At 34.8% G+C, this 20233-nt stretch overlaps 1 protein-coding gene across 7 annotated transcripts in view; it reads right to left on the reverse strand.

Annotated features, from left to right (window-relative positions):
• The window catches only part of CACNA2D1 (calcium voltage-gated channel auxiliary subunit alpha2delta 1), a 476566-nt gene that overhangs the window by 153555 nt on the left and 302778 nt on the right, over positions 1 to 20233 (reverse strand). The window lies entirely within an intron of this gene.

Raw genomic sequence — 20233 nt, forward strand, 5'->3', positions numbered from 1 at the left:
CACAGGAGTCGTAGATGGATTATAAAGACACTTCAAATTGCTGAACATGCTCTTCTCACCATCACTGTGTGGCTCTCTTCCCCAATTCACTTACAACCTTTGACTTTCAGAAATGATTTAAATCAGCATCGGCTCTGAATGCACAAATGCCAACCACCCTTATTCATCAGAGGCAGGAGTGACAAGATTTAATTATGGAGAAACATACATTTTTATTCCGGAAAAGAAAACTTCAATCAACCTTTCAATAAAATGTAAGATCGGGAGGTTAACAAACAGATCAAGATGTTTTAAATATTATATTTCATAAAACAAAATTTGGCAATTGTTAAGGAGTAATAAACTTCATTTCATCTTAAACACACAGTTAATGTCCTAATACAAACATTGATGGCTTACTGAAATGGATTTTCCCATTCTTCCCAAAATGTATTTTCTTTGATATTAATCTTATTCGTGTTTTTAAAAGAAGCCTGTAAGTTCTTGTCACTTTGTGTTCCATATCAAACTGATGGAAGCCAGGATCTTTTATAGTATTTGTCAGTTTCTCTGGCCTTCCAAATCAATCTGAAGCAAGACCTTTCATTTCTTTGATTCAACTAGAATTTTCTTATATTTATTCTACTAAAGTATCAATCTCCCAATTTTTTTGCCTTTTATCTGCTATTCCTAAATATGACATTGCCAACATTTTGTGTCTAAAACCAAACCTGTGTGTAAAAACATACACAAAGATCAACGGAACAGAAGAGAGAGCCCAGAAATAAACTCAAGCGTATCTGATCAATTAATTTATGATAAAGGAGGTCAGATTATACAGCAGGGAAGGATAGTCTCTTCAGTAAATACTGTTGAAAATACTGGACAACTATATGCAAAAAGATTGTAACTGATCCAGTATCTTACAACGTAGGCAAATATTAATTCAAAATACATATTAAAGACTTGAATGTAAAATCAAAATTTATGTAATTCTTTTTTTTATTTTTTAATAAATTTATTTTTTATTGGTGTTCAATTAAATATATGTAATTCTTAAGAGAAAACACAGGCAGTGAGCTCCTGATATTAGTCTTCACAATAATATTTTGAATCTGACTCCAAAGGCAAGAGCAACAAAAACAAAAATAAAGTGGACTACATCAAACTAAAAAGCTCCTGAACAGTGAAAGAAATCATCAACAAAATCAAAAGGCAACCCACCGAAAGCAAGAACCTATTTGAAAATCATGTATCTTGGAAAGGGTTATATCCACAATACTTAATGAATGCAACTACGCAGCAACCACAAAAACAAGAAACAATTCAATTAAAACAAAGAGGACCTAAATAGACATTGTTCCAAAGAAGATATGCAGATGGCCAACAGATACATGAAAAGATGCTCACATCACTCATCATCAGGGAAATGCAAATAAAAACCACAATGAGATATCATCCTACTAGAGTCAGAAAGGCAAGTATCAAAAAGACAAGAAATGAGTATTAGTGAGGATGTGGAGAAAAGGCAACAGTTGTGTGCTACTGGTGGGAATGTAAACTGATGCAGCCGCTATGGAAAACAATATAAAGGTTCATCAAAAAACTTAACTGCTTTATGATCTAGGAATTCCACTTTGGAGTATTTATCCAAAAACAAGCAAACAAACAAACAAACAAACAAAAAACAAACACAAAACACAAAAATACAAATTTGAAAAGATCTGTGTTTACTGCAGCTTTATTTACAATAACCAAGATATGGAAGCAACCCATGTGCCTATAGACAAGTAATGAAAAAGATGTGGTGTGTGTGTGTGTGTGTGTGTACATGGAATATTTCATAATGAAATACTACACTGCTATAAAAAAGAATGAATGACATTTTGCCATTTGCAACAAAATGGATGGACCTAGAGTATATTATGCTAAGTGAACTTAGCCAAAGACATATACCATATAATTTCACTTACATGTAGAATCTAAAAAAACAAATGGACAAACAAAACAAAACTCATAGAAATAGAAAACAGATTGGTGGTTGTCAAAGAGAGGAGGATTGGGTGATGGGTGGGTGAAGGAAGATAGAATCAAAGTTTGAGATATAAATTGAGTTATGAAGGTAAAGTACACCATGCTAACTATAGTCAATAATATTATATTACATATAGAGAGTGGCTAAGAGTAAATCTTAAAGGGTCTCACTGAATGAAAAAAAATTTGTTTTAACACTGCTTAGTGGTCGATAACTAGACTTCATGTGATCATTCTGCAATGTATACAAGTACCAAATCATTATGCTGCATACCTGAAACTAACAGAATGCTATATAACAGTTGTAATTTCATTTTTAAAAATGCTTCTGTATTTTATTAACATTTAACACTTTTTTCTACTTTTCAAAATCACATATCCTTTAAAAAAGATAGCAATACCTTTTACAAGAAGGTAGTGGGGTGTGTGTGTGAATCACTATGGGCACCAGATATTATTCTATCATCTATTTAAACTGATATATACACATAATCAATACCATTTAATTCATTTTAAAAGCATTTAATTATAATAGCCTTTCTAGACACTGTCGAAACTTCAAACAATTTTTTTTTTTGTATGAGGACAGAAAAAATATTTTTTATGCCTTGGGAAATTCCAAATATGACACTGCAGTTCAACTTACTATTTCTTTATAATTCTCAAAGAAGCTTCTGCTTAATACAAATATATTCACTTGCTTTCCAAAGATGTGCCCAGTGGCTGTTCCATCAATTGGAACCCATCTTATCATTTTATAGGAAGTTTACTATTTTTATACCAAATTTTAAAATCTCCTGTATTGTCTAGAACTTAACATCTTTTATTAAATAAATCTTTCAAAGGCATTATTAGTTGTTTGAACATAAAAATGTGTTCATTAAAACAAAAACCTGGCTAAAATTCACATTGTTGTATTCACTTCTAAACAATTCTTTCCTTTAGCTCAGAAAAAGTTGACATTTATGCTATCAACATCAAAATGTAGACTTTGGGAGTATACTTTTTTCCTAGCTTAAGGTTATTTATTTATTTTGGTGGGGAGGAGAGGGGAGAGAGAGGGAGAGAGAGAGAGAATGTGTGCATGAGCGGGAGAGAGGGGCAGAGGGAGAGCAAATAGCAGAACAGGGAACCCAACTTGGGGTTCAATCCCAGGACCCTGAGATCATGATCTGAGCCAAAGGCAGATGCTTAATTGACAGGGTCTCCCAGGGACACCTAGCTTAAGGTATTTTTAACTGAAATTTGAATCAAGACAAGTTGCTGGAAAAAGTTCTACACTTGAATGATATACATATATGAAAAACATATGTGTACTTATACAAAGTAAACCTGGGATCAAGTAGAAGATTTAAAATGGTATTCTAAATATTTCAATTTTCAGAATATTTCAGTTTTTATTTTTCTGGCAAATGCTTTATTGTAATTTTCTAAATAGAGCTTAGAAATTTTTCAAACATGATTTTTGAAAAGTATAAGTCATAGTTAAGACCAGGAGTTTGTGGTTATATATTTAAAATAAAATGGAATTTAAATATTTGGCACTCTTTTACATTGAAATCTATATATTACTATTTATACTAAAAACAAATGTAAATGCAGATATAACACATATGTAAATATAACATTCCTTTATAGACTCCTATCTTCAGGGATTCTTCTGTGTATTTATAGGATTATAGGAATAGATTAATTTTGTAGTAACTATACACTAACAAAAATGAAAGTCTATATATATGTGCTACCATACGTAAAAAAGAATTTGAAATTAAGAATGTCTTGGTCACAACACAATTTTCAACTTCTGTATCTTTACTACTACAAAAGGTCTGAACTCAGCAGGGCCAAAATCTTGGGGATGTGGACAGGACATGATGGCTCACACACTATGTCTTCATTATTTACTCAGAAATTCAACAAATGAACACCAGTAAAATGCCAAATTAGAAATGGAATTCATAAAACAAATGAAAAGCTCCAAAATGGAGCATTTATTTATTTATTTAGGAACTTTTAAATAATATGCTTCATCATTACAATGAAAATCATGAAGGCATATACTATTCCGATTTGACCCACTTAAAACCCTTAATTTTTTCAATTTTCATCAACATTTTGTACTTCCATTATAAGAATTGATGGAAATATTTCAATAAAATATGTAAATACATATTCCTAGACTGCTAACCCAGGTAAAACTTAAATCTTTTTGAGAATGTCTCCTAGCCTACTGATTACAATGTACATGTTAGCCATAAATTATAAACAAATTGTGCCAGTATGTGTCATCACGTACTTTAACAGTTTAATTTTGAGTTTTATAAAACAAATTAATAAATTAGAGACTATCATTTCAACATGTAAGATTTATGTATTTTTACAAGTACCTCAATTTGACTGTTGATTTGGACATGAACAAAAGTGGAGATTTAAAACTATCTGAAATTAATCTATTATTCAATATCCCAAAAGAAGAAGCTGTGAGCTTTTGTTTTCCCTAAGCAGTCATATTTGAAAATCTAAAGAAAAGCAAAATAAAAGATTGAGAATAAGAGAATAAAAGTGTCCTTTATTTTATAGCTGTAGATAAATCTGTTGGATAAGGGATTTTAAATTTGGTAAATTTCAAGTTTTAAAATTTATTTTGGAGATACACCTTAAGATTAAAATTCTAATTTTCAAATATTTTGGAAAAAGTCCTGAGAAACAGAGGAAGATAGGGGGTTAGTCATTTTATAAAAAGGATGATGACACTAAGCCAAGTAGATGAAGAGTGAGATTTCGGAGCTTAGGTAGATAGAACTATCAGAATATATTTGATATATGGTTGTATATATAAGTGTATTTACATGCGTACAGTATGCACGCATTAATCTATTCCTATAATCCTATAAATACACGATTTCAGTGGGTTAAATACCAAAGTAGTTTCTGTGTTCTCACTCATCCTACAGACAGCTTATTGTTGCTGGGATTCAGGTATAGAAGAGGTGTTACTTTCTGCAGTATGTCCTCATTCAACTCAGGGACCTAGACTTATAGAAATTTCATTCATTTCTATCCCTATGGTTATGGGAAGGGAAGAGACTTCCAGAAAATCTAATGCAAACATTTCAATTTGCCAGCTGAAAAGTCACACAAAGCGCTTCCACCATAACCCACTGGGCAGCACCAGCCAAGTACCTGTTACACGTAGGAAGAGGTGTGATACTCCAATTGGTGTAAAAGAGAGACTCAGAGACAGACGAGCAATGCAGTCTCTACTTTGGCATATAGCACAGAACACTCATTAAAAAAATGCATTCATATAAAAAAATGCATTCACAGAATTATTTTTTTAATTTCATTAAAAACATAACCTATAAAATAGACAATCATGGCTTCTCTTTTAATTATGATTTACATAGAAGAACACAAAAGGAGCAACCTAATAAAAGGATGAGCCAGGACTGTCTTTTGAATCATCTGTGGAACACAGTTCCATGGAAAACTTTGTTCTGATAAAGAGAGGAGAAAAAGTTGGCCACATATTGCACTTCTTGAAAGGTAAGGAGAAAATATTAAAATACCGTGATTGTGCTTTTATGTGACACATAGTCCAAATAACCCATCTTTGTACCTGATTCCTAATGGTTACCACATATAATTTATACTCTATGTAGTTCGCTGCAATACTGTAATAAACTAAAATGCATGAGTCATGGTTATTTAACAGCCTTATTCTCATTCTTATATAATTAGATCCTTGTAAACTAGAATACATTTATTCAGACTTAGTACATAAAAATACAGATCACTTTCAATCTTAGTATATCCTTTTAGAGAAAGATAGAAACAATCTATGTAATGCCCTGAATAAAACATACCTAAATACCCAGATAGGTACTGCTAATGCTACTCATCCATAAGAATTGGCTTTACGGTAGCAAAATGTTTTATCATTTATGTTTAGTAGACTAACTGAACTTCAAAGATTGAAAACTTATCAATTCAGAAATATACAACTTATTACACAAAAGATGACCTCACATTAAAAATTTCATGTTCTTCAAAGTAAATATACTTTCAAATTCAGAGTTTCAGACTCACAGTCTCATCATTAAAGTACTAAAATGTCAAAATCTGCTGAAGTTCATGTTCACAAGCTATGCAGGATATGTAATAACCTTGACCGAAGAGCTATAAAAAGAAACTAATATCAAATAATTCTAACGTAGTTCACTGGAATAAACTTAATTCTATAATTCCTCTTTTATTGAATACATATTAAAACATTGATTTTTTTTCTAAATATTTTATTTATTTATTCATGAGAGACACACACACAGAGAGAGAGAGAGAGGCAGAGACACAGGCAGAGGGAGAAGCAGACTTCCTGCAAGGAGCGTGATGTGGGACTCAAGCCCGGGACTCCAGGATCTTGCCCTGGGCTGAAGGCAGGCACTCAACCGCTGAGCCACCTGGGCATCCCAAAACATTGATTTCTTTTAATGTGATGAATGACTGAATGAAAAAGAGGATGTGTGTGTGTGTGTGTGTGTGTGTGTGTGTGTACACGCACACGGGCTCAATTCCACATTAAGAACTTTTAGTAGATGACATTATTTTTTATTAGACCAGGATTAAAATTTTTTAAAAAGAAAATTTAGGTATAAATTAAGATTGATTGAATGATGATTTTATTTATTTATTCAAGAAAGACACACAGAGGCAGAGAGGAACAGGCTCCCTGTGAGGATCCTGATGTGGGACTCGATCCCAGGACACTGGGATCACGTCCTGAGCCAAAGACAGACACTCAACCACTGAGTCACCCAGATGCCCCACAATTTATTTACTTATTTGGGAGAGAGTGAGCATGCATTAAGGGGGAAAGGCAGACAGAGAGTGAAAGAGAGGGAATCTCAAGCAGACTCGATCCCTGCGGAGTGTGGAGCCCTATTTGGGGCTGGGTCATCACATGACTCTGAGATCACGACCTGAGCCAAAATCACAAGTCAGATGCTTATGCAACCGAGCCACCAAGGTGTCCATATAGCTAAATTTTCTTAGGGAAATGAGAGCTGCTGATACAGGATAGATTTTGCTTAACACATATCTAACAATGGTCTGCTTCTTTTGTGTCCTTTCTTTTAATCCTCTTGACAGATGTACTATGATATGTATTAAAATATTCTCACAAATGCTAACTATATTTTTGCTAAATCACTGTTTAAATAGTCACTGGACTCTTATTTTCTTTTCATAATTTTAAAATTTCCCTACTCCGTGATTTTTTATTTTTGATGCCATTCTGCTTTTCTATCTAATTTGTACTCCAAATTTTACCATTCTAGGACTTCTCAATTTTTCTACTTTAGAATAATCTTTCAAAAATCTTCAAAAACAATCTACAGCCTCTTTCTGAAAATAACAAACATCAGACAATAAGTTGAATAAATTTAGACTCAATATTTTAACAGGACTTGTTTTAAAAGCAACCTGTAATAGAAGTGAAATACAAATAAATACGAAGAGTGACTCTGACTTTACTACAACTAAAATAAAGAGCTGTCTGCATTAAGATGATTATATACCTAATACTCTGCTTGGCCTTAAAATTATAGATGGCTTTCACTCAGTTGTATCAGTTGGATAGTTGAGAGAAGTTTCTAATTCTCTAACATTTTTATAGATTATTTTGAATTATATTTTAAATTGATGATAAACAGTTTGGCCCTTTCAGGAATTACTTTATTTTTCAAATAGCTATCAATCTTCTAGAATTAAGTGTGAGTGATGAAAAAAATCTGACTTTTTTTTAACATGGTAATTTTATTCCCTAGGCTAGAAAACTGGTATTAAGGTAATTACAAAAAAGGAAATTTTAGGTCAAAATGCCAGAAATAATATATATGCAAAATTACTGCATAAAAGTTGTTCACATTTAGAAAGAATGAAAACATTTGTGTGTGTGTTTTTAAGATTTTATTTATTTATTTATTTGAGAGAGAATGGGAGAGAGAGAGGGAGAGAGAGCAAGGGAGAGAGAGACCACAAGCAGAAGGGAGAGGCAGAGGGAGAGAGAGAGAAGCAAGCTCCTGCTGAGCTGGGAGCTGGAGGATGTGGGGCTCCATCCTAGGGTCTCAGGATCACAGCTGGAGCCAGAGGCAGATGCTTAATTGAATGAGCCACTCAGGTACCTCAAGAAAGCAATTTTGTAAGAAAATGTTATTTTAAATTTGATAACACAAAAACTCCAAATGATAAATGACAAAAATACAGGGGATAAAAGATTGTTTCCATTAACCTTTCCATTAGAAACATTGCATACCTGTCCTGAAAAATTATTCAAACACTAGTTTTTCTCGTCAGGTGTTTCTTAGCTTTGGGATGGAGCTGATAAGGAAAGACGGTCCAAAAATTGTATTATCCTGGAAGGAGGAGGTTTGTCTATTAGTTAAGGACACCCTCTGATTTATGAAAGATCAAAATTAAATAAAGAAGTGATTTTAAGTATTAAAGATACCACTGAGGAGCGCTTGGGAGGCTTAGTCCGTTAAGAAGCCTACTCTTGATTTTGGCTCAGGTCATGATCTCAGGGACTTGAGATTAAGCCCCAGGTCAGGCTCCACGCTCAGCAGGGTGTCCGCTTGAGGATTCACTCTCTCCTTCTAACTCTGCTTCTCCTCCCAGGAGAGAGCACACCCTGTCTCTCAAGTAAATAAATCCTTAAAATGAAACATAAAAAACAAAAAGATACCGCTGAATACAAGATGAGTTTCTTCTAAAAGTAACGCCTCCCACTACTTAAGTAACTCTCCTGGGGTCTTATGTTCTATATCCCAAGTGGCCTAATAATTGCTAATCATTGCCAAATCATTGGCAGTGATTGCCAAGAAAGTACAGAAACAACAACTGTTCTTCACAGACCTGGCAAGGTAGTAATGGAACATTTCTTCATTATGTTTCAGACTGGGAGATATGAGACAAGGGCCCCAGTGCTCATGGGGTTAATAAGGAACTTCTCTCCGCTTCCACTCACCACCAATGACAAGAAACAAAAACAATCTTTACACAGAATTGAAACAACCAGCAAGGCCTATGGTACTATCCTTTCAATGCTATACACCTTAAGCACTATTTTTTTGTAAAGGGTCATATATTATTCATTAAGTTAAAATATAACTTCATTTGTTCTACTGATAGTAAATATTGCCTAAATCCAATTTCAATTTTTGTGTTACAGCCCCTCAACTTTTAAAATATGATCTATCTTGAGACAAAATAGTGTTAGAATCTGGTCCATTCAAAATCTTTCTTTTTTAATAGGATTTTAGAAAGATCTTTTAAATGTATTTTATCTCCAGGGAGAAATCTGCTAAGATTTTATACATGAGCAAAATGCCAGATGATTAAAAAATTCTCATCTCAAATTCCAGACCTCCATTTTCTCTCCAATTGTCAATCCCTTTTTAATTTGTTCTGAACAGTACTGTCAGTCTGTTTGGAAAGCTATTCTAATTTAAGATTTCATTATTTCTGTTCTTCAACCTTTGAATGGCCTGTCACTTGTTATACGCATCATAGAAAGCTAGCCAAGTACACTTCTGATTTCCAGCATCAGATTTACAGAGGAATTGAATTGTACACATATCCTTTCATACCGTACCTCTATGTTCCCTATCAAATTTCTTTTTAGAAGAAAAAAAAGTAATTTTTACTTGTTGTTCCCACTAAACAGTAAGCAAAAGGGTAGCAATAACTGTTATAATTATTATAACAATAATATAATTATTATAACAATAATAATTGTTGTTCATTAATAAACTAAAAAAATTCAGAGTATTTTCTTTTTAACTCTGCTCCCAACAAAATATGAAAAACAAAAAGGAATTTAGAACATTTAACAACCATGTTGCACAATATTTGATCTCTCCCTTAAGAAAGGACACTGAGAAATATCAGTTCTGAAAACAAGTGAAGATCTAGGATGTTCCTTCATGAGTTATAGTACGCTAGACCAAGTGCTGCGATTTATGTGACCTAAACATGGGTGTAGCCTTATTAGAGGAGGTTTTATATTTAATTCAATACCAAAATTATGGGGCACCTGGGTGGCACAATTGGTTGTGTCTGCCTTCAGATCAGGTCATGATCTCGGAGTCTTGGGGATCAAGACCCAAGCTGGGGTCCCTGCTCCTTGGGGAGTCTGCATCTCCCTCTTCCTCTGTCTCTGCGTCTGCTTCCACTGCCACTGCCCCTGTTCATGCATTCTCTCTCTCTCTCTCTCTCTCTCTCTCTCTCTCTATAAATAAATCAAATCTTAAAAAAAAATAACCATGTATGTTAAATTTTTTAAACACCTTTCCAGGTACTCTTCACTTAGAGAACATTCTTCATGAAGCTCCTAAGAACAGGAGAATTTCCATTTGGCCAAATATGCAGCAATAGGAGAATTTTGTAATGAAATATAATACAAGAGACGTACAATACGTCATTATAAGCTACACGACGTTTTATGCCCCAATTTTGGCTGACATGGTAGGATCTGATAAGACTGGCTGAAGCATGTAGATGTTACTATTGTCCTGTAGCACCCTAAGTGGTTCTGAGGAGGCAAATCTGGAATGCCATCCAGGGCTATGGAACCAACTAGTATTAGGTTCTCACCATATAAAGATGTTTACTAAGTCCAAGGAACTGCAGAAGAGGAGAAACCAGCAAGAAAGGTCTCAAAAACCCATAAAACCTCTCCTCAAAGAAAAAGTTTAAATTATGTCTAAGACCCATCATCTACCTAGCCGGGCCTTAAAGTCATCCAGCGGAGCAACAAAGATCTTCCTTTCCTTTCCCCTCCCCCTCCTTGCTTCTCCCTGGGGAGGCAGGGGGTAAAATTCAGAGTGGCTGAGAAATGCCCACCCTCTTGGCCCCTTCTCTACTATGGGCTTTCTCATTAGCTCTCATCTAGGGTAGGGGAGAAGACTTAATACTAAGTCAAATTGGGAATTTGGGCTATCATGTGGCAATACACATTTTAATTTCTGAATTGAAACTTTTAAAACTATTTTTAGGACTTCAGGGACCATAGCTACTTCATTATTATAAAGTCCCCAGGAAAGTCACCATCATCTATAGTCATTCACTGAAAATGTTTAGGAGGTTAACAAAATAAAGTTAGATTTTCACAACAAACCATGTGTCACACTTGTACAACAAACTGATTCCTATAGAACACAAAGTGAGTTACAAATTTTATCAGAAGTATTGTGCCCACTTGTCGTTAGTATAAAATTTTCTCAACAAAGAGATGATGTGAATTAAATGAAATATACACTTGTGAGATGTTAATGTGACATGGTCATTTAAAATGGAAAATACTGGGTAAAACGAATTTTGTTTAGAACATGCCAGAAAAATTCTGCTAGAAATAATGAGTAGTTGTCAAATAACATGGCAGGTGATGAAAAAGACAGAAGCAACCACCGTCATACGTGTTTACATAAAAGAGGGGAGTGAACCTTGTAAATCAGTTCTTGAGATAACTACTATTTCTACCTTATTTTTAATGAGATCTATTGATTTTTGTAATTCCAGATATAGTTATGGTTAAAATATCCCTCAAGTTTCAATTAAGGGACAGAGATCCTTTGCAAATTGAACCAGGAACAGTGTTTCAAAATGTAATCACACTGTAGTATGCACAAAACAATATTATCTGCACAGAATGGTAAATCATTTGTCAGCACCATCTTGGACACTGGGCACCATGATTGAATGACTAGACAATCAGGTTGTAACAATAAGTCTTCTACCATCTTTTAAATGTGACAAAACAAAAATGAAACAAAAACCACACTTCACTAACTATAAATTTCAATCTCTACATCTGCAAAGCCTACATATCCACAAATAACTGAGGGAATTCTCTAGGAAAATCATCAATTTAATCATTGCTATGGAGGGTTAGAATTGAAAATTCATTGTTGTTCTAATCAAGTCACATCTGTTGAGTTTAGTGGAAATTAATTGCTTTCCAGGGCACAAGTGCTTCAAAGGGAAGTACAGAAACCACAATTCTGAATTAAAAATGAAAAAAAAGGTGGGGGTTGTAAATCTAAATATAGGAGGCAAGTATTTCTCAACTATTGTATTTCAGTACAAAGTATGAAATATCCAATTTAACTTTTTCATAGTTTTTTTTCCTTATTCTTTTAAACTCTGAATTTAAGACTATAGTATTTTTTTTCTCAGGAAATAAATTTGGGTTTTAGGCAGCCCTGAGTGCCATAACTAAACACCATTGACTGGGTGGCTTAAATGAGAAATTTATTTCCTCATAGTTCTGGAGGCGTAGATCAACGTGACCGCCTTTTTGACTTCTTGTAATGGCATTCGCACTGGGCTTGTAGACAGTTTCCTTCTTGTTATGTCTTCACATGACCTTTTGTGTGTGTGCGTGTGAGCACGCATGTGTATGCATGTGTGTGCACGTGCATATATCATAACCTCTTTGTGTGTGTGTGCATGCGCGCAGATGTTAGAATCTCTTCTTTTAAGGACACCCATCCTGCAAGATTTAGGGCCCCAACTTCATCAACTCATTTTACCTTAATTACTTCCAAACAGCTCCTATATGTCTGTGTCCTCCCAAAATTCACTTGTGGAAGCCCTAACCCCCCATGTGACAGCATTAGTAGGGGGGCCTTTGAGAAGTCTTCAGAGATAGATGAGTTCATGAAGACAGAACTTCGACAGTAGATTAGGGTCTTCATATGAAGAGGAAGAGAGATCAGAGCTTGTGTTCTCTCCCCATGTGTGCAAAGAAACGGTCATTTGAGCATAGAGCAAGATGGTGGCCATTTGTAAGCCAGAAAGAGAACCTTCTCTAGGAACTAAATCGGCTAGCACTTTGATCTCGGACTGCAGAGCCTCTAGAACTGTAAGAAATAAAATATCTACTGTATAAGCCACTCAGTCTAAGGTATTTTGTTAAAGCATACTGAACTACAACAGTAACAGTAAAAATCAGTCTTCGCACTTATCCATTAGGCTACTGGTGACAAGGCCTCTGCTGTCTTATTCACAAGGCCTTCCTTTTACCTATTTTAAAATACCAACTCCCCACTCCTAACCCAGGAACTACCTAACACCCTTCCCTATTTTTAGACAAAATATTTATTATTCTATCATACTGCCCATTCTATTGTTTATTTGCTCATTTTATGCTCCACTTCCATCCATTACAGGCAATAAAGAAAACATTCTATAATTTTTCTTCTCATGATATGTACTGAATATATATGAAACTAAAATTAGTAAAATTTCACTTATTAGTTGCTTCTGAGGTAATTCAATAATACCATGTTTAATAAAACTAAAGAGGTCCAAGTTATCTCATCTTGAATGTTCCTAGATTTCTATACATATATAAGACAGTTTATAATATTTTACCTCAAACTTTTAATACTGCTTTATTATAGAAGTGTATTTTGCTTAGTACATATAAATATAATCTATATTATTTGGTATTTTGAGAACAGAGCACTATTTTGACTTTTGTCTATAGGTTATTTTTTTTCTGAGCTATCCTATAAATAAAATATTTGTTCAATAATATGCCAAATACAGATTGAAGATATTATACACTCGTGAGATAAATGAAATTGAAATCTATCAACAATCATTATGGTCAATATAATTTAAAAGAAGAGAATGCATTTTTCAAAACCAAACACTATGTGAAAAAAACAATTCAGCTCTATAGTTGATAGCTCTTGTCCATTTTAGTTAACTTTTTAAAATCCATCTTGGTTATATTCAAACCAGCTATATTCAAAGTAATCTACCTTATTCCTATTAATCATTTTAAGTTACACCAAGTAATTCTATTCCCCAAGGCTGCATTTCCTTCAGATCACTTATTATCCAAGAATTCACAATTTTACTATTTAGTTTCAGGTGTTTTTTTTTTATTATTATTCTTTTAAAGATTTTATTTATTCATGAGAAACAGAGAGAGAGAGAGGCAGAGACACAGGCAGAGGGAGAAGCAGGCTCCATGCAGGGAGCCCGACGTGGGACTCGATCCCGGGTCTCCAGGATCACACCCTGGGCCAAAGGCGCCACTAAACCACTGAGCCACCCAGGTTGCCCATTTAATTTCAGTTTGTTAAAAAAAAAAAGACATATGGAACAAACTTCATTTCTAAAGTTAACTGCAATTTAAAAAATAATACTATACACTGAAAGTGAATATCATACAAATACCATGTAAAGTTTCTTCTCTTACAAAATGTATCTGGTGAAGCAGTACTATAAAGTAACATCAGTCTAGTAAAATCTCTTCAAAGGGACTATAATTTGGAAAAAAAAAAAAAGATAGACTTGTGAGTACATACACTCCTCATGAATCCAGCCTTTTGCCCAAAAGCACCAAATATTTTTTTAAAAGATAGTTTTCATCTATCTTTACAACTGTTGGACCTGTAAAGTCATACAACCTTATTTTGAGGATGCCAATCAACTAAAATATTAAGTCTCTAAATCTATGCGAGAGATATTGCCCACTCCGTTACTTGTTGGAATAACAAAATAAGTTGTTTAAAACAAATGTATATTATTAATTGGCACTCTATAATTAAATAGTGTCTATCTCTTGGAACAGATTAGTTGTTAAAATTTATGAAGATTGAAAAGCTATCTATTTAATTGTCAGCAAAGGCAGGGCAGCTCTTTCCTCTAATTTTTAAACTGACATTTGAGACACTGTGGCTATAAAGACAAAATCAACATCAAGACAGACTGCAATGGCAGTATTAGTAATTTTAAGTAGTTCAATTTATAAAAAATATTGTTAGTAAAACAGATGAGACTTTAAAAGACAATTCCTGAAAATTCTGTCTTCCTTTATCAAAATGAATACTCCCTTGTGATAAAAGTTTCTTTCAATTTTTAAAATGGAAATAATTGCCTTGCTTACATTACAATATAAGGACAAAAATACTGAGTACCTGAATATGTTATGCAATTTGGAGTTACTATTTTCTCTTATTACTGTAAATTCTTTTGGAACTATAATATGTTTATAAATATAAATATCTATTGATAAATGACTAAAGAGCATTCTATGAAGAGAGTTCCTATACCTGAATCTAAAGTGATTTAAGGGGCACCTGAGTGGCTCAGCGGTTGAGTGTCTGCCTTTGGCTCAGGACATGATCCTGGGGTCCTAGGATCGAGTTCCACGTCGGGCTCCCTGCATGGAGCCTGCTTCTCCCTCTGCCTGTGTCTCTCCCTCTCTCTCTGTCTCTTATGAATAAATAAATAAAACTTTTTCAAAAAATAAATAAAATGATTTAAAAAATAAGTTCTGTGACTAAAACCAAATTGTCATAATATTCAATCCTTCTATTACTAGTTTCTATGTTGTTGTTGTTAACAGTCCAACAGATAAATTAGATCTGAAAATTAAGTATGGTTTCAAAGCTCTCTAAATTAAAAGTACCAAAGAGTGAAATTATCAAAAATGAACACTTTCCAATAGGGTTCTAATTAAATGTACTATTCTAAAACTTTAAATATATCAATGAGCAAAGATAATCACATTTCAATTCTTGGGACTTTAAGAAGTAATTGCCTTTGAGAAATTAGAACATGAAATTCCTTATGAGAATATAGTCACACATTGTCTCAGTGAAAGAAGAGACTGTTTCCCTTCAGTTAAGCCTTCAATTAAAGTCAGCTTTCACATTTATTAAATTCCGAAACCTAGAACAATCCTGTAAATCTGATATGTTCCAATGAAGTGCAAGAATACCAGTAATTATTAAATTTCAAGATCTTGTTGACATTTTTTATTTTACTCCTGTGTCATTTACTCACAAAGCCCATCTCAAGGAATATGAATTTTAAAAGAGTAGAGGCCAGGCAAGGTCAGAGGCTTACTGATGAGATTTCAGCAAAGGGGAGAAACCAATATTAAGATAAATGAGACTAAATAAATAATCCAAGACAGAGTTTTTTACCTTCTTCTTTTATTTATTTTCATTTTATTTATTTATTTTTTAATCAAGACACATTCCCAAGCATGTCTTAGGACTTCTGGAAACACGTATTTAAATATTTTATCTTTTTTTTCAAAATCAAAGTATTTTGTATTCCCTAAGATTATTAAAATCATCTTCTGTAGATACGTACAGTTTACTCTAAACCGGAAAGAAAAATACTTCTAAAATTCAAAACTCTTTTGCAATACACTAAAAAAAAAAAAAAAAAAGGGCTTGGCTTATGTATGCCATGTCACACTTAATATTATTTTAAAAATTATGTTTAGATTAAGACTTTAAATATGAATGCAACTTAAATTTAAAAGAAAAAATCAAATAAAGAGGGAAAAAGAGTAAGAAAATAAAGATTCTCAGGCAGAACACATTATTGTGGACAATTCAGGATAACAGAAGAGTTAAAATTAACTCAAATGTACAATATCAGGAATTTCAATTATCATAGTGACTAAAAATATAAAGATGGGAATTAGACTTTATCTGAAGTTTATCCCATCCCTTACTAATAATATGGCCTTTCCTCAAAGACTGCTTCAGTTTTCCCCTTCTTCAAAATTACCTGAACTATGTTATAGTAAATAAGGGAAATATTACATTAAAAACGGTTAGCATGGAGTCAAGCAACTACTCAACTCAAAAAAAAAATGGTGTTATTAAATGAACCGGGCCAACTGAACTGTGGAGTCTTTCAGCCTCTGTTGTTCACAATAGGTATGCACGAGGAAACTTAGTAGGCTGGTAAATTAGGCAGTAACGATCTAGGGGAAAAATGAGATGTAGTTCTGCATTTATTTCTCGAACCTGTCATTGAGAAACTAAGCAAGGTCACTTTGTCTTTATTTTGTCTGGGTAACCTACTCTGGAAGGGAAACCTTTCTCCTATTTGCAGTCTTCTTCTAATACTTTAACAAGAATCTCTAAGTTGAGGAATAAAGCAAGCTGAAAAGCAGTGTGAAAAATCTCATTTGGATGATTAGTTCGTGCATTTAAAGTTATTCTATACGACTATGGCCCCAAACTGTTAATCATGATTAGCTTCAGGAGGTCCTATTTCTGGAGACCTTAATTTTCTATATTAAATATTTATGTTATATTAAAATTTGCCACCATGGTAAATACTTTTTAGAAAGGGGGGATTTTTAAAAATGTGTCAAGTACCCATAGCCTTCCTTGAGAATGCAATGAAAAATTTGAGGATTTCTTGACACTCCCTATTAGATTTCCTGAACCGCAGGGAAATTTTTCTACAGAGAGAGGAAAAAAGAAAAAAAGATTTACTGCTCTATAGGAATGGGAGTGAGAGAAAGTATGAACAGCCTCATTATTTTGTGCCTCTGAAGGTAGGGAACTGGCTGAATAGGCCAGTGGGGTAACTGAGTCTGTATACCATACCGGTCTGAAGTGCTGTCTCATGACCAGGAAGTAAGCTCCAGGCCATAGAGGGGCACCTCATGTGCCATACACACCAGGAACTATGCGCAAGCCCTCTTTCCAAGCCTCACCAGTGAAAGGTGTTCATGCCCAGCAAAGAACAGTGCTGTGGCCCACTGGCTCTTGCTGCCCTATCAACCTTGGGGAGAATTAGGGAGAACCAGCACTCAGGCAAAACTCTCCAAAACACCCATCCCTACCTCCCCAAACTGCTGGATCCACAAGCAAGCAGATTCAAACCATAATACAGTTAACCTTGTTATTTTTCTTTTCTTTGGGAATGATAAACAGCAATCTATGGACTTGCTCAGAGAATCCATCTTGCCTGCTAATACTGGACAGACTTCCTCTCTAAGAACGTAGGCGGTGAAGGAGCCAAGGTTCCATTCATGCCCTATTTATTTCAGTCATAGTGGTTCTTGCTTTAGTTTCTTTTACATACAAGTTCTCCATGTAAATATATATTTTATTTTTTTTAAATATTTTATTTATGTATTCATGAGACACAGAGAGAGAGGCAGAGACACAGGCAGAGGGAGAAGCAGGCTCCCTGCAGGGAACCCAACGTGGGACTCGATCCCGGACCCCAGAATCACGCTCTGAGCCAAAGGCAGATGCTCAACCGCTGAGCCACCCAAGCATCCCTTAAATAAATATTTTAACAAAGTATTACATAATGTATTTTGTGCACTTATGCTATGTAAAATCAGTGACTTTGAGTATCTTCTTAATAATACTGATTTTTAGAAGAAAAAAAATCCCCAAATATGAGGCAACAAAACAGAAACACAATAATGACAGCTTTGTAACAAACTGAAAACACTGACCCTGGCCTACAGTTTCTTCAACATAGTAATACAGGTCAAAAAAACAGTGCCAAGGATATCCGTAAGAGTATGGACAAAAAATATTTTGACTCAAAACTTCTATATCCAGCCAGTATGTTTGTTCTTCTAATGTGAATTCAATAGAAAGATACAATCTTAAAGTTATAAGATTATTTTGTTGGCATACCCAAAAAAACAAACAACTGGTGATAAAAAATCTGAAATGAATACAGATGAAATATTTTTTAAGAATGAGTATCATATAGCTCAGTATGATTTGAATAGTTTTAACAGTTACAAAATGTAATGGCAAGTATCAAGAGAATTCTTTTAAAAAGTACACAATAAGCCAAGTTAAAAGAAAAAATCTGAACTTAAATCCCAGGTAATTCCTAAAAGGACTTGGAATTCGCAGTAGTGCTGTAAGTCTAATTATGTTTCTTATGTAACAATAGAAACTACCTATACACATCATTTTGTTTCTATTGTCAATAGTGAAAGACCATACATTTAATATCTTAAAAGAACTGACAAGACAAAAAAAAACATTATATATTTTTAAAAAATTAAAAACAGGGGATCCCTGGGTGGCTCAGTGGTTTAGCGCCTGCCTTTGGCCCAGGGTGCAGTCCTGGAGTCCCAGGATCGAGTCCCGCGTCGGGCTCCCGGCAGGGAGTCTGCTTCTCCCTCCTCCTGTGTCTTTGCCTCTCTCTCTCTCTCTCTCTCTCTCTCTCTCTCTCTCTGCCTATCATAAATAAATAAATAAATCTTTAAAAAAATAAAATAAAAAAATTAAAAATTAAAAACAGAACGCAATAATTTGATCAAGATTAGATTTGTTATGAAAAGAATAACACAAGCACTTCAAATTCTCTTAATCAATCTCAGAGTGAATCCAAAATACAAATCATCATTTATTTTCTTAGTCCTGTACTCAGTCCCCTGTGCTTAAATAAACTTCAATTGTAATGAACAGTAACAATAAACAGTTAAATAGCACCTACTACTAGGCTGGAAAGCAAGTGGATTAATATACTTTAACCTCAGTCATCTTTTAGGTTAGTAATCTTAACCCCATTCTACAGGTGAGAAAACCCTTGCCCAGAAATTTAAAGGATTTGTGAGAGAAAAAAATACTGCATGTGACGGGGCGCCTGGGTGGCTCAGGCGATCAGGTGTCTACTGCCAGCTCAGGTCATGATCCTCGGGTCAGGGGTTGGAGCCCCGCTTCAGGCTCCCTGCTCAGCGAGGAGTCTGCTCCTCTTCCTCCCTCTGCACACCACCCCCCTTCCCTGCTTGCGCTCAATCTCTCTCTCTCTCTCTCTCTCTCTTTCTTTCTCTGTCTCTCAAGTAAATAACATCTTTTAAAAAGTACAAAGATCTAGTTTTGAACTCAGGCCACCTGGCTCCAGACCCCACACAGTCTGGGTATCCAATCACCGCACAGCTTCTCCACTTAAGGGGAACAGAAGACACACACTCTTAAAGATCTCAAGTGGTCCCTTCTTCTTACCTGTTACTTAGGCAAGAAGGCAGAGTAGGAACTGCCTAGAGAATGGTGGACCTGGAACACCTGGGGCCTGACTGAACAAGGACCCTGCTCTCTGAGTCTCGGGTGGTCCTCATCCATGCAAACTGTCCTCGGGGCAATTCCTCGCCAGCTTCTAGGCTCTGCCCTTACTAACAGAGGGCATCTCGGGCCCCTGGCCCAGGCCCTGCCCTGTCCGCCTAAGGAGCTCCTTCCCTCCCTTTCTCTCAGTGGAGCCTTCTCAGCAAGTATTGCACTCAGTGGTTCTCTACTTCAGTCTTTCTCCCACATTCATCTTGAGCCCACAGCGTACTGGGAGGCACGTGCTTTGTCTATAAGCTGTGGTGAGGCAGCCAGACGCATACAGGAAACCTTAAGATGTGGGTTAT

This window comes from Nyctereutes procyonoides, unplaced genomic scaffold, assembly GCF_905146905.1.
Source record: "Nyctereutes procyonoides isolate TBG_1078 unplaced genomic scaffold, NYPRO_anot_genome, whole genome shotgun sequence".
Taxonomy (NCBI): domain Eukaryota; kingdom Metazoa; phylum Chordata; class Mammalia; order Carnivora; family Canidae; genus Nyctereutes; species Nyctereutes procyonoides.